Source organism: Chlamydotis macqueenii, chromosome 3, assembly GCF_036417535.1.
Source record: "Chlamydotis macqueenii isolate bChlMac1 chromosome 3, bChlMac1.mat, whole genome shotgun sequence".
Lineage (NCBI taxonomy): Eukaryota > Metazoa > Chordata > Aves > Otidiformes > Otididae > Chlamydotis > Chlamydotis macqueenii.
Window position 1 is genome coordinate 50068782 of NC_141558.1, and position 16192 is coordinate 50084973.

A 16192-nucleotide genomic window follows, 5' to 3' on the forward strand; every position below is an offset into this window, starting at 1 on the left:
CTTCATGAAAAATGGATTCTCTAAAATTCTGTGTTTTTTTCATCATCTGTCATGTAAAACTCTGAATGACCAGTGCAAAGCTCCCATCAGATATGTCAGATATGCAGAGAATGGATACACTTGGTACCGGTATAACTTAGTCTCCCTTCCCATTGCAGAAGAGACCACACATTATCCAGACAGCAAGGCAGACAAGTTTTCCACAATGCAACCTGAGGTCCCAGTCACTCAGCTAGACAGCCTGCCACAGCTTCATCCATCCTCTGCTTGGAAGCCTTATCCTGAAATGTTCCCAGAATGCAGCCACACAACACATCTTCCCTACAGTACATATTTAGCCACTGTCAGCTTTACTTAGTCGAAAAAGACTTTTTGGATAAGAATAACATAACACCATGATGGTAGAGTTGAAATTTTGCTGACCTATAAAGGCATAGGGAATGAAAAGATTCAAAGACAACTCTAATGGAGTATTTTCCTCTCGCAGACTGCTTAGATTTCTCTGTGACACTTTTCCTGGGAGTATTTTCTTTCACTGAAGCCAAAGTTCATAGCTGAGAGACCCAGGCAGGATCCTTAAGTCTACCTAAGAAACGTCTCTGTGTTTCCAGGATCTGATTAGACTTCATTCATTGCATTTTAACACCATGTCTACTGCCCTTATTTTCTTGAGAGAACAGTCAAAAATAATTTATGCTTTTGGGGATAAAAACCAGTGAAAGTAATTCTTCTAGTCAGTGGCTTAAGGGAAAGATTGTATAGTTCTTAAAATCATGTAATTTAGTTTCTCAGTACTAACAGTAAAAATTATGGAAGTGTGCATGGGGCAGAGATAAATTATAAGAACACTTTTTTATTTTTCTTTTCTACGAATATCCCAAATTTTTCTAGACTCTAAATACCCAAGTACTAAAAAGCTAGGTGCTACATACAAGCTAAATGAAATAAAAAGTGCAAATATTAACATTGTCTCAGGCAGAAGCAATGACAAAGTGTTTATAGTTCAAGTGACACTTTATACCTGCCGGTACAAGACACGGGTATAGCATGAAGCAAGAGAGAACAAATGGGCCCCACCATCAGAGCTTCTGCTGTCTTAGGAGCATGCAATCCCATGCAATCCCTCTGCACCCAGTCACAAGCCCTTGAAAAAATCCTTAACTACTGCTTCATTATCACCGTTCCCCAACAGAAAATAAAGGAATCATTCTATCACTGTCAAAGAAACTCAAGAAATGATATGTGAGCAGTGTTCTACAGAAGCAATTAAATATTAATTATCCCAGAGTTAAGCCCTTTCTTGATTACTGCTTTAATGATACTGTTGTATAAACAGCACAGCAGGCAAGTCTTAAAAAGAGGTCCAAGTAAGTATGTAAAGAAACATTTTCATAGAAGTAGTAAATATCTACATATGAAAGAAACTGAAATAGTCCTTATTCCTATCCATCTAATATAGATCTGGGTTATAAAAGTTTAAAAAAAAATCAGTAAATAACAGGTATAAAACCAATTGATGGCTACTGGACTTTTTCTTTTGTTTAATCTTATATAATCAATATGATAGTAAGTGATGATACTGCTCTCTCTCCTTATTTCATAAAATGTGCAAAATTTATAGCATGTATAGATCATAAAGCTTCAGATGCTCAGGTGACAGATTCTTTAGAAAACTGTGTGTAATAGCAATTTAAAAAAAAACAAAACAAAACCTTTAAAGTAATTGCAGCCAACTGCTAGCTAGATTTTAAGTAACAACATTTGAGTGTGTACTGCCCTTTACCGGTTTCATTTGTCCCTAGGACAGAACACTTAACAAAATAGCTGAAAAGACGCAGTACTGACCCAAACATTTTCTCCAACAGGCATAAAAAGATGCTGCACAAGCAGAGATTAAGCCTGAACTCCCTGGACCTCAAAGTGTACAACTCTGAACCTGTATAAAGGTCCATGGAAATTTTCTTGCATTGACCTCTCAAGAATTTGCAGAAAATCTACTCTTTGTCCTTTTTTTCCTCCCCAAAACCCCACAAGTACCATTTTCTAATATCTGAATAATGCAGTTGTGGCTGCCCTACCCACAGGTATTGTGTAAGAAGAAAAGGTAGCAGGGGGAACAGTAAGTATGGTAAAATGTACAGTTTTAAACCAAGAATAAACTTGGAAAGGAAACAAACAACAGAAGATATAACTGACACTTCCCAAATTATGCATCACATTTGAAAAATATGCAAAGTCTGAATAAAGACTATTTCCCCATTTCCCACAGAAACAAGAACAAGGATGCAACCAAAGAAAATATCCCTCAAATATGCTTAAAACAAAGGAAAAGGCATTTCACACAATGCTTAATAAATGGTGGAACTCATTGCCACAGGATGCCGTATGCAACAAAAATACCTGCCAGTAATTTGTCCACCATGGACCACGTATTCTTTGCAGGTTGTTGTAACCACTAAAGGATCTTGATGATTCCTCCCCAGTCATATTTAGTGATCCCAGCACAAGGAGCCGTCGCTTATTAAACGGGTCTGCAACAGCAAACTGAACTTCACTGTACCCAAACAATTTCTCCACTCCTACTAAAAATGTCTTTCCTAATGCTGTTCTTATAAAGAAACTTGAAAAATTTCAAAATCACTATATTTATTATGTAGCTTTAGAGCTGTGAAAGAGGAAAAACCAAAAAAGTAAATGTTACAATCTAGTATATTTAGTATATTAAAAGTAAAATACATACACACATTCCCACTCCCAAACCATACGTTACCCAAGCCACGCGGGCAGCAAAGGAAAAATTCATTCCTAGATCATAAAATCCTATTACCATGTTGCTCCCAAGTAAGTCCTGAAAACCGTTCGTAACCCCAAACAGGCAGAAGAGAGAAGCAGCTCGTCAGTGCGTAAGAGCATCCCCAGTCTGAAAGAAAGGTGACACGACACCTCCTCAGAGGATTACAGTCCTCCTCCTGTCTCACAGGTCCCAGAGCTCTCCCTCCCCTGTGCCCTGCTGCTCCCCAGCTCAAAACTCAGGGGGAGGGAGGGAAGGCAATCCTCTTGCCTGCACAAGTATCTCCGCTTCCCCACTGTCCCATACAAATCTTTGATTTGTGGCACCAGTTCACACTCAGGTTAACTGGAAGTGCTTTACTCTATAGCCATCTTAAACTGAAACTCCTCTTTACGAAGCGACACCGATCTCCTTGGCAGAGCCACTATCAAAAACTCTTCTCCCTCACTTCCTATGCATCCTTTGAAGCACTCTGAATCCACTTGAGAAGCCAACTCTCATCTTCTTTACAAACCCCTCCGCTACTTCAGTTGCACAACGGCTGGCACAACCTCAGCCCCCAGACATACGCTGCCAGTATGAGCACAGAATACGAATATGCATCCGTACCGAGTATCTCATGTTTCTACCAATCGCTCATGCTTTAATACACGATTTTCCAGGAATTAGGTAAAATACTCCAGTTGCTTTTTCAATTAATGCCTATTGCTTAAAGAGCTGCAGAACAATGGCACTAATGAAAGTTAATTACTATCTTTTTAGAAAAGCAGTCTTAATGAAGTTTGACTGCACGTCTTTTCAAAAGGCAAGTTGTATCGTGTGCCGCACAGCCCTGTCCAACTATTAGGGGCGACACTCTTCTATCTTTGTCTCACACTTCTGAAACACTGCTGGCAGCAGCTGAGAAACCTGCTCTTGGGACATCCACCTCCATACCCACACTGCAGCCCCTGCTCCCGCCGCAACGGTTCCACCCTGCTGCTGGTGCCAGGAGAAGCCAGGTGCCTGGGGAGCACCAGTGTAGGAAACAGCTACCATTTTCCTTTCAACACACTCCTGGAGAAATATTTTGGAATTGCAAGATGCGTGGAGAAATGTTACACTACTAGGAGCTTGTGAAAAATTCGAAATGTCAGTTGTCACAGTAACGATTCAAGTTTCGTAGCAAGTACGGCAAGACAAGTAGGAATGAAAGCACAACATTAAGGTGGGGAAAACTAACTAACAGTTGAACTGGTAATTATACTTCAGTTTCACTTTCAGAAGACTAATGAAATTTCATGATCACATGTCTTTTTAAATGAAAGTTTACTTCTCATTGGGTTACATTTCATCCTTACTCAACCTGACATTTTCTTAGCCTTAATGAAAGACATTCATCTACAGCTTTTATATAATATACCAATAATGCAGCACTGAGCGCCCTTGCTTTCACGGGGTTAAATTTAATTCCTACCATTTCTATAGCACATCTTTATGCCTTAATATTACCATACTTCTTGTAATTTTCCTTTAACAATGTGTAACAGCAGTGCCTTTCACATGCCTCATTTAATCGATCACGTTCTAGCTGCTGGCAGAACAGACCACAGTTTTGAAATGCAACAATCAATTTAACACCCACCCTTAGAAACAGAAATAGAATATACAATAGTTCTTGTATTAGCTTATGTAGTCATGTACTAACTGCATCTACACTATACAGATTTTGGGACAGAATGAAAGTAGCTAACAAAAAAATCCTCAAATGTATTAGTGAATCTGGTAAAATCAGAATTGTACCAGTGAACAAAACAAGCTCATTTTCTTGTCAAATTTTCTTTTAATTATACTACCAGACATCAAGTTGTACTAGTTGCAGAAAAAACAAAAGCCAAAGATCTTATAATACACACCTCTACTATGAACAAGTAAATGTGCAAAGACTTCATGCAGCCTGTTTCTCTGCAGCTCCCACTGCAAGACCAAGGTCCAGGTAAAAGCTTGAGAAAAAAGAGACACCAAGAGTAGGATGCCCTTCAGTAAAGTAGGCCACTACCACCTACTGCTGAGTCAACATAACGATTTAAAACTCTAAAGGCAATTAACATCCCATAGAAGATACATCTTGGAACCGACAAGATGACAACTGACATCTTAAATTGACAACTCAACAGAAATCTGTTAAAACTACAGTTTTGCAATCCTTTCTGTTATGAACCATGTCACAGAATGAAAGATCTCCTTGGAACACTTCCCTCAAATCTCAGTCTTCTGCAACTTGCTCTCAAAAATTTTTCTAACTGCAGATGACTAGGAAAAGATTACTTTACTGTAACTAAAAAGTAATGTCAGAAAATATTACTAGAATGTGATGCTGACATCACTGCTTTTTAAGAATGAGTATAAAATGAATTGCTTACATTTTAAATACCTCCTATACTAGATTGTGTATTCAAAAAGGTTGTTACATACTTGGTCAATGTAAGGAGCTACGACTACAGAAGGTATATAAATGAAATTAATAATTTCTTGTTTTATTAAACCACAGAGTCATTAATAAAATATTTATTTTACTTGTAGCCACAAATATAAAAAATACTGTTCCTGAAGTAATAACAGTAACAGTCTCTCAAACGTTCTCTTAATATTCTGTTGCTGAACTGAAGATAACATTATGCAGGGATGGATTAATATGTCGATGGGCCACTGAAGTCTTTATCTCAGTAATGTTATATGGGAAAGTATTTGATTTGCAAGATAATAATGAACAGATTTCCAACTCATAAAATTATATTTAAAATTGTATTTTAAAATGCACTTGTAATTTTTATTCTGTATTTAATACTGACTGACTTCTTAATTGTCTGTGACAATTATTATTTTCTTCCTGTAGAACAATCTGTAGCCATCTCAGTACATCTGTCATGTCAGATAAGCAGAAAACAGACAACACAGTCACAAAAACGGGTAGGACTTGAGTTGTACTCAATCTCTAAGGCATAATAACAGACAGTGCTAAAAAATTACTTTTCATGCAGTCAATTTTCTCCCGGATGTGTATCATAAGACTACAATCTCTCCCCCGTGCATGCATGCACACCTGCACACACACAGGCACACTCACTTTCAAAGCACATGGAAAAAACATTTGAAAATTATGGCTTTGATTATAGACACAAACCACAGCTACATCTACTTCCTTGCCAAAATGTCTAAGTCTCACCTTTATTCAGCTAAACAAGTGAAAAAAATGGCAATAATTTTTTATATTGAAAAAAACAAGTTCATATTTTTAGCTCTATATTGGTTGCAACTATCATGAAACAGTATAATGAAAATGAAGGCAATTTCAGAGTTTTGGGTGAGAACTAATGGAGTGATGAATTATTTGTATGCTGACTTTTACGAGCTTTATCTGTGCTAAATTATTTTTTTTCCAAAAAAAAAACCTTAAATAGTTACTGTCACTGAGATAACTCCAATGAATGGCAGCAAGAGCAGAATTCCCAGCATACGTAACACTGCAAAATACGACTCCCTAGTAACTGGACAGCAGGGCTGCTAATGCAGCAGGTATAAAACTTCATTAATGGAAACAGCAGCAGTACTTCAGGGGAGAAAGCTGACACACCAGTTCATAACTACAGGGCCTACCTCACATTTTAGAGGAAGCAACATCATATCTTCAGGAAGCGAGACGACACAACCTGGGTGGAGTCAACGAGCTACGTGTAACAAAATACAGCATCATGGCATGCAGCAATCAGTTTCTACCAAGCGAGTCCAGCCCTCAGGGCTTCCATACCACTTCCAATTTTCCTGAAGAAGATCTTTAGAGCTTGACTCCAGCTACAACCCATTGTATGGGTTTGGGCTTCGTCAGGGTCCTTACACACTTGTCTGAAATTTCCCCCACCTGTGTTTTCTTTGCACGATCGCTGGCCCCTCTTGTCCCAGCGCGCAGATGATGGAGGCTGTCACCAGTCCTCTCCTCCCCACCAGCCTTAATTAAAGATTACACTCCGATCATGTCTACAGAGCAAAAACCGAACGTATCCTAAATACAAGGAGAAAATATTCAGCTCATTATTGGTTTATTTTTCTCAATAAAGGTGTAAAATACAATAGGATTAAAGAAACAGCATGCAGATTTTTCAAATCTCTTCCCTTTCGTTAAGCAGAATTCCTATTAATGAAGTGGAATTCAAACACAAGCAAGTCAGAGCACAGCAGCTTACAAACTGTGTCTTTTTTAGATAGTTTCTTTCTACAAGGCTAAGCTCAGCTTGATTTTATGTAACTGAAGTTTTTTCCTTTGTTTTCACCTCTAATTTTCCGGAATATAAACAAGTACCTACTGATTTGCCAATTTGTTAAGCATCAATTCTTTTAACCATGTCGCTTCCTTTATTTTTCCCCACTACCAACAGCCTCCATCTTACTGTGGTAATAATCTTTTAAATGTGAGTTGTTTCTATCAAATTTAACAAATCTACAGCAAAAGCAAAAAAAAAGATAATCCAACCACCATAAGTGCAGTTAGTTGTGCCTTGCTAATAACTGTAAAAACATTTCTGTTCATCTTAATAAAGAAACTATTTAAATCAAATTGCTTTTATTAAAAAACTAAAAAAAAAAAAAACAAGCAACCAAACGAACTTAAAAAAAAAAAATTGGGGTTCAACACTACCTACCCTGAGGTCAATAAGGCACTAAGCTAGCTGCATTTCTGGCTCATGGACAAAATTCAATGAACGGAGTTAGACAGGACACCTTAGCATGTCAACAGCAAGAAACATTTAGACATTAAAATTTCCTTCACGTTAACTATTTCAAGCTAAAATGGACACTTAAAAAGATAATGAACTTTTTTTGATACAACAACTTACTTCCAAAATATACAGAACATAAAAACTATAGAACAAAGAAAGAATAAAATTTGTGATTCCCTAAGCATATTAAAAAAATAATAATAACATTAAAGATTTCCAGGCGTTAGATTAGAATTAATTGGTATATCTGTTTTTTTCTTCACAATTCTAAGTTCTTCACAATTATACGTTTACAAAACAGTAAATAATCAGAAACTGAACAGAATATAATTGCATTCTTCAAATCCAAATACAAATCTTAAATGCACAAAATACTAACCACCAATTATTTTCCTTCCAATATTGAAACTACAATATTAAACTGCAGTGAAGACTTACAAAACCAATCTCGTGAATAGTTCACAGAAAAGATGAGAAGCATGGTCCCCAAACAGGCACGAGCTCTAAGGATATCTTACTACAAAAAGAAAGATTAATGAAATTCCTCATACGTGTCCATATAGTAATGCAGAAATTTTTAGTCATGTGGAACCACATTGCACTTTATTGTTAGGATATTAATAAAGAAAAAAAAAAAAACCAGCAATTTGTTGCACTTTTACTTCTGTTAAGCTTTCTGAAGAAGTTAGTTAACTTAAAAAAATAGGACGTATATGCACAATGTATTTGCATTATATGTACGCGCACACATACACTGTTACCTCTAAACAGAAATCTTTTCAATTATCACATTAAGATTTGAAAAAAGAGCTGCAACATTTCCTATCAGCATTACTAAATATTATTCAGGTTACCCTGTACTCATCATTTTTCTCCTAGTCAGCTCCTGTCAGGTCATCTGATTAAAAACAACTTTGGAAGTATCCTGGGTTCTAATTTAGGTACAGCCAAGAATGCGCAAATTAATTTTTGATTACAAGTTTTCCTCCATTCCCCAAAGGCTAAAAATGTATTAATGCATAACATAGGACGTGATTTGAAATAGCTTTTTGAGACCTGTGTTTTTATCTGACGACATATGTTCTCTCAGCATTAATCTAGTGTTCCTGTTAACAGTTTCTACGTATGGTGTAGAACACAAAAGCCCTATGATGGATTGCAACAAAAGCTCTTTATTACAGTCTTGACAGAGACAGATAACTAATCCAGTGTTAATTTAAAATCTAAACCTTAGTACCAGAACTAAGGGTACAGATCCTGTGGTTTTAGTGTATTTGTCATAAAACAATACCTTTGAATATTTTCTACATATTAACCTTTGTTACATGGCCCTTTACCAGTTCATGGTAAGACCTATTAAATGCACACATCATTTTTTTTTTAGTTTTATAAAATTTACCAAATGCATATAAAATGAATGCCAATATACTTCTATTGCATGGATACAACAACCTGCTTCTGAAGGGACGGTATTTTGTGGCAGTAAATAATAAATATTTAAAGAAAAGGTACCTGAACTTCCCATCTGCTATGAAAAGTAACCTGGTGGGTACCGGGAAGATAAGGTGTTCCACCCTGGCCACGGCACTGAACTGCTAGCTTCCCCATCAGCGGTGCATCGCCAACTTCCACAACTCCCCACACCGAGGGAGCCCGCAGGCTGCGGCACCATTAATCGCGGCCAACACCTCCCACGCCGGCCGGCTTGGAAACCGGCTGGCCCTCGCACAAAGGCATTAGAATTCAACACACAGGGCTCTGCCTTAACAACAGAGCTGTCCTTACAAAGGAAACACAGAAGCACTCACCCCCGCTGACCAAAGCCTGCCCTTTTTCCCCAGACACAAGTGGAGAACCCCCTGAAAGCAGAGCGATTAAGAAATAATTATTCCTTTGGTATCAAGCCACAACTGGTAAATATTAAATTATGGCAGGCCAAAAATGAATGAAATGAGTGGCTGTGCTAGGTGAGAAAAGGAAGGAAGGGGAATACGACAGCCTGGGCCTTTCACCGTGTTGACCATACTGCTGAATCCGAGAAGGAAACTGGATGCTAATGAAATAATAAATAATGTCGGGAATCTACAGCAGTAATGAGACCAATGCACAGAGGGCTGTGACGAAGAAACCTCACACAAGGCAGGAGCTACTTAAGCAGTTCCCATGTGTTAATCCACCACTGATACACACCGTATGAACTAGTACTCGCTAAACTCAGTAACAGGTGTCAGCAGTGACTACCAGAAGCTTTTAATGCCTCAAAACATTACTAGAGATTTGAAGAAGTGATGTTAGCACTGCAAGAGTCAGGGATAAGCCGTGAAATTTTCACTGCACTTTATGCTATGATAAAAAATGCCTAAATGCATTTTATGCCAGGATACCAAAAACCACAAATGACAGATTATTGGTTTTGATTTTCTTTTCCACAGTCTTAAAGGAAGAATTAAGATACACCAGCTATCAAGTGGGATGTAGAGATGTGTAATAATCGCCTTGTTATTACTAGCTGAGCTTCTTTGTAGATGAATTTTCCCCCCTTGTGAACAAATAAAACTCCTCAGAAGAGGATTTGTTGCAAAAAATACGAATGTGCATAAACAACATTTTGCTGTCTACTGCCATTTATACTACTTAACATGTTTGAAGAGACACGCTGCAGGGAAAAAGGTATTAACATTCACAGAGAAGTTGTTTACTTTTCAACAGAAATCTTATTAAATATTCAACAGTCCAGAAACACTGATGATTTATATTGTTGAAGGCTAGAAACTGATCATTCCACCCTTCACTCAGTATAACATCAAAACTCCCCACTGAAGTGAATACAAGATTTGTTAAGGAAAGACTGGAGGACCTAGATGTGCCTGTTTCCTACTCAGTACAAGTGCTGGTTAGGACAATATTTTTTCCAGTATTTTTCCCATTCAATTTTTGCTGTTTTAGGCAGGGGGTTTCCAGTAAATTCTTAGGTAAACTCTTCTACAACCAACTACATTTCATACACGGGAAAATGTGTCAGTTCTCCCTCTTTCCCTCTCAGTTTTGTTCCTCTGTACTTTCAGATTACACATATTAGTTCTTATTTCTTGTTGTTTGTAACAAGGTATCTATAGGTGGTGTATCCTTTCTTTGCTAGCAATTCTACCAATTTATACATTTCTGTTCTCATTTAGCAGTATTAAAAAATTTAAAGTGTCACTAAATCCAGTAATATTTATTACTCTTACTTAAATATCATCTAATTTATCAGCATTATTCTAGCAATGTGGTATCCAAAATTGAAAAGACTATTCCAGATGCATTTGTGTTACATGAGCAACAAGTCTAAACATCTGGATGGTGTTCAGCCGGCTGTGTGTACCTGCAGCCCTGAAAGCCAACCACATCCTGGGCTGCATCAAGAGGAGCATGGCCAGCAGATCGAGGGAGGTGATTCTCCTCCTCTACTCCGGTCTTGTGAGACCCCATCTGGAGTACTGGATCCAGCTCTGGAGCCCCCAACATAAGAAGGACATGGACCAGTTGGAGAGGGTCTAGAGGAGGCCACAAAGATGATCAGAAGGCTGGAGGACCTCTCCTATGAGGACAGGCTGAGAGAGTTGGGGCTGTTCAGTCCGGAGAAGAGGAGGCCCCAGGGAGACCTAATAGCAGCCTTCCAGTACCTAAAGTGGGCTTATACAAAAGATGGAGAGTGATTTCTTTTACCAGGGCCTGTAGTGACAGACAAGTGGTAACGGCTTTAAACTGAAAGAGTGTACATTTAGATTAGACATAAGGAAGAAACTCTTTACTGTGAGGGTGGTGAAGCACTGGCACAGGTTGCCCAGAGAGGTGGTGGATGCTCCATCCCTGAAAGTGTTCAAGGCCAGGTTGGACAGGGCTCTGAGTAACCTGGTCTAGTGGAAGGTGCCGCAGCCCATGGCAGGGGAGTTGGACTAGGTGATCTTTAAGGTCCCCTCCACCTCAAATCATTCTATGTTTCTATGAATTCTGTCACTTACACCATTATTTTTTTGCTATCACCTACTCTAAATTTGCACCTGCATAAATTCAATTTTGCAAATCCCCCCCCGCCCCCCCCCCATTAAGTTTCTAGATTGGATGTCCTTTGAAAATTGAGGTCTGAGGTCCAGACTCTCAAATTCTTGGTCCTTTAAGTAGCTATTCTCAAGTTAAATCAGATTCTTTGTAGAACCACATTTAGGAGTTGCAATAGGAAGTGTTTTCTATTAGCCAAATTTATATGACTTCCAAAGAATAAATCATCTTTTACAGAAAATCAAAGAAACTACTCAAGCCGATATTTATTAACAAGTAACGTGATGCTATTTGCCCTTGTTATAATACTCTGATGAAAAATAAATAAGGCTGCATCCTTTGGTCTATAAAAGAATCAGTATTCATTTAGCAAATTTATGTAGCAAGTAGGGATTACCTGCATGAAAGTTTTTAAACTTGTTATATTTTAGGAAACTATTTCTCATATTTCATCATTTCTGGAAGCCATAATTTAAACACCTTAAAATATATCACAAGGAAAAACTTATTTTACAGACAAAATTATATCTCCTCGTAATTTCATAAGCAGCATTTAAAGACCTTATACTTCCATAAGTATTTTCCCCTAAATTTAAATACTAAGATTAATCCTAACCAGCATTTACTTTCACCATCCGTATCCAAGTTTGAGAAATATTCTTGCCAGGAAAGGAATAAATATTGCAGAGAAAACTATTTTTTTTTTTTTTTTGTGAACACTGGAACTAATTAAAGTTAGTCCTCTCAAGGCTTTTGTGTCATGGTTGATGGTGAGCCTTAACTAAAGCTGTTCCCATAATTGGGATATCTGTAAGATGCCTTTCCTCTCTGGTTTCCTGTATCTATTTACATGTAAACTAACACTGTCACCTTTCCATTGCCTATAACATTTGCAAAGACATACATTTTCATAATATGTGCAGGATTTAACAGTGTTTCAAATATCCACTCCCCTATGAAATTTGCCTCAAATCAGAGAGTAGTTTAGGAATGACTGGGCTGAAATAGGAACTATAAACAAACAGACAAAGAATGACTGCATTCACCTCCTTTTCTTGAACCCAGGTTTGGAAACTTGATTGTTAAAATAACCGGGTTTTGTGCTATGCTTCAAACAACAATTATTTAGAGTTACTAGCTTAAATAACTGGAGGCACAAATAGGAAATAAGAACATTTTGAAATTCACAGTCTTGTGCTTTCTGATTTGGGCTTGGAAATACAAAATCCATGGGAATGAAAACTACAGTCATTAAACTAGAGATGCCATCTCAGTTTCAAGCAAACTGTTCACATTTGGAAGCTTTTCAAGGGAACTCAGAAGACTGTTTTCAGCTGAACATTCCTCTTACATGAGGTTTCTTAATAAAGAGACAGTAAATGTACCCCCACAAGACTTATGGCATCAGCATTATTAAATCACTATGACCAAAAAACCTGCATGTACATACTTATCAGGGAAAATAAGGCGTTCTCAGTCTGCAGTGAAAACATCCATGGCCCTGAATGACAATTCACATGTAATTTTCATATTACATGTGAAAATCGTAATATATTCTGTGATAAGGGAAACACTGAGTAAACATGGATCTCTGCTGGCTCCTTTGAGGGCGTTGAGGGACTACAGACATGAAAAGGAAAAGAAAAGATGGTGAATCTGTTTATTCCCTACAACAGAGCAAAAAGATTAGCCCAGTCAGCCAAGAGGAAGCGCAAACCTAGTGAGGGAGTTAATGAAGTCAGCTCCTTCTTTCTTAACAAGTATTTAGCAAAGCGTAGATAGTGCTTGAATAGGGATGGAGAAATGAGATTATCTTTAGCTGTCTCTACAGGGAGCCCTGAAAAGATAGCCTGGAATTGTCAGACTTTGAACTACTACATATAATTATCAAGTAATAAAGATACTTGTTTGCCTCAGAGGTAGATAACACAAGAACCAAGGAACTAAAAAATTTCAGTAATTTAAGATATGTTACCTGTAGATATTCAGAGAATTTAGGACCCAGTATTGGAATAAACCTGTATAAAATTCTAGTTATCAAATGTTGGTGCTGTCATTAAAATGCTGATTTCAAGCACAGAAAAAGGGAGGAAATGGGCATGGCTGGAAAAACAGCAACATAGTCACTTTAGCTGTCTCCAAGGCCAGCAGTGGGAAATCATCATACCTAGGTAAACGTTTGTGTTTCCACAGAATGCAAAGAAAACACAAAAAGCAATCCAGTCCATTTACTTTTTTTTTTTCTTTTCAACCAAGGATGTATGGAACCAACAGGAAACCTAAAAGGCCTCCAGGTACTTCAGATTAACTCTATCAACCCTCTTTGAAGTATAGGCATGAAAGGAAGGATGGTTCTTGCCTCCTGAACAACCACCTGCTGTTTGGAGAACTCACCCAAGAAATGGAAAGACTGCTTAAAGAATGGAAGCCAGATTAAGAGGAATTAATTCATGCCCCCCCTATTGCAGTAATCAAAAGCATTAAGTCATAGAACACTTTGTGTGAAAGCACTTGAAACTGAGCAAGCAAATAAGGAAGCCAAATCTTATCCAGAAATTGTAATATTAGGGGCAAATGGCAGAACTAAGTTTCCAGCTCTTAATCCCAGGAAAGAATTATGCATTTAAAATATATATATACTGTAATTAGATAAAATAATCTCCAGAATTATATATTAGAAAATTAGATATGTGTCTTTCCAGTTCAATGTCCCTGTTACTTGAAAGGCATTTTTCCTCTACTGCCTAGCCCTTTTTCCCTAGAAGATGGAAGACATAGGTTTAAATCACCTAACTTGAGTGTTACACTCATATTTTTCAGTGCTCTAATACGGCATAACCAATTGAATGCTCTATCAGTCAGAGACAGTAATGACCACTCTTACACGAGATGAAATCAGTCATAGATCTAATCCCCAGCTCACCTTTTCAAGCTTCTCCTGGGAGTGATAGAGAATTTAGGAGGCTGTCCAGATATCTAGACAAATTAAGCACCTCTAAGCATGTGTGGGTGACTCAAATGTCTCAGCTAGGCAGGGAGGAGCCTAATGTATTTATACACAGTGTTAAGCAATCTTGGAAAATAAATAGATTTGACTATCTGAGATATATATATTTTGAGTGGCTAAATTGCAATTTGATTAGGATATGCCATCCTTAAACTACAAATCTAATCCTATGCAATGCGGACGACAACACTGTATAATCCTATTCATGAACTAAACTAATCAAGTTCCATCTTAAATCTAGTTAGATCCTTGCCCCAATATTAAATTTAAGCGCAATTCACTCCTTAGATGACAGGAGACTATGTCAATTCAAGTCTAGATTTACAATTAACATTAGTTTCATCCCATTCTGAAAGTGTTCTTCACTGCCCATTTTCTTTAGAAAATTCTGTCTCTCCAACTGTACTTCTGTCCTTTACTGTCTTTCCAGTCTTACATAACTAAAACATACTATAATTAAATTTAAGATAATTAAAATCAAGCAACAACGTGCCTTTCTGATGAAAGTACAAGTTGCGTTGCCAAGGAAGTTGACAAGAATACCTTGATTATCAGAGGTGCTCTTCAGATACTGATTCAGGTTATTTTATTAACTTACAGACAACAAGACTGTCCAGTAGACTGTAATCAGTACGTTGATGAAACACCAGTCAGGAATCCACATAATCCGGAGACATGCCTGAAAAGGAGTGGATGTGGAATTTAGCCTGGGATTCAGCATAAGGGCAGGATGCTATATGGCCCAGAATACCTAAGAAGCTCATCAGGGTATGGGAAGAGGATGTAAGGAAGCACTAGGAAAAACCCTTTGTACAGATCACAGCTTGGAGAGAGTAAGCACAGGTGGAAACCAAGTCCAGAATGGCTCTGCTATTCTCCAGGGGTTTGCATAAGGGTTAGTAGAGACTTTCTATATTTACTAATATCTCAAACTAATTTGCAGGGAGTCTTTAACTAATAAAGAGAAAAGAGCTATTCTTTTTACACCACTAAAGGGGTACTTTATGCATAAGAACATATCAACCCCAACAGCACACAACAACAATGCTCAGATCACTACAGACTGCAAGGCATTTTCTGCAAGACAGAGGATACAGAAGTAAAGTGTCCTGAAAACCAATAGAAGGAAAAGAACCAAAAAGAACGTGAAAGACAACAAGCAGACAAAAAACAGTGATTGGAAAGGAATCTCCTGACCTCCCAGTTCAGCTATTTCTGAGAACTGATTGACTTTTGAGTTATATTTGAAGCCAAAGAATTTTAAGAAGGGTTAGTCTTTGCTTACACTAGCTCTCATATCCCTGAGATAAGACAGAGAGTCAGATATCCATGTGAGAACAGAAGAACAGTTGCCATTTGAGCTCACTCGCTGTGTGGAATCACTCCTATAGTGCTGTAGTCTCATGTCATAAGATTTCCTTCACACTGTGACAACTATGTAGGCCAAAGCTTTCAAGAGAGATGAAAATAAACATAATTTGAGGAGCAGATTAGGGATTTGGGTAGCTACACAAGTTCTTCTAGTGTCCTTGCCTTAGTACCACCAGGAAATGAAACATACTCTATGTGTCTGACTTAAAGATGTCTGAGACAGCCAGC

At 37.8% G+C, this 16192-nt stretch overlaps 1 protein-coding gene across 6 annotated transcripts in view; it reads right to left on the reverse strand.

Moving 5' to 3' along the window:
• The window catches only part of WASF1 (WASP family member 1), a 100407-nt gene that overhangs the window by 31580 nt on the left and 52635 nt on the right, over nt 1–16192 (reverse strand). The window contains exon 1 of one of the 6 annotated variants that reach the window (XM_086744165.1): nt 15192–15251. The exons of 3 other annotated variants lie outside the window; for them this stretch is intronic. The gene's annotated coding sequence lies outside the window, so the exon portion shown is untranslated. Of the gene's footprint in view, nt 1–9057; nt 9157–15136; nt 15156–15191; nt 15252–16192 lie in introns of those variants that run through there. 2 more of the 6 variants (XM_086744167.1, XM_086744164.1) reach the window with 2 other exon arrangements.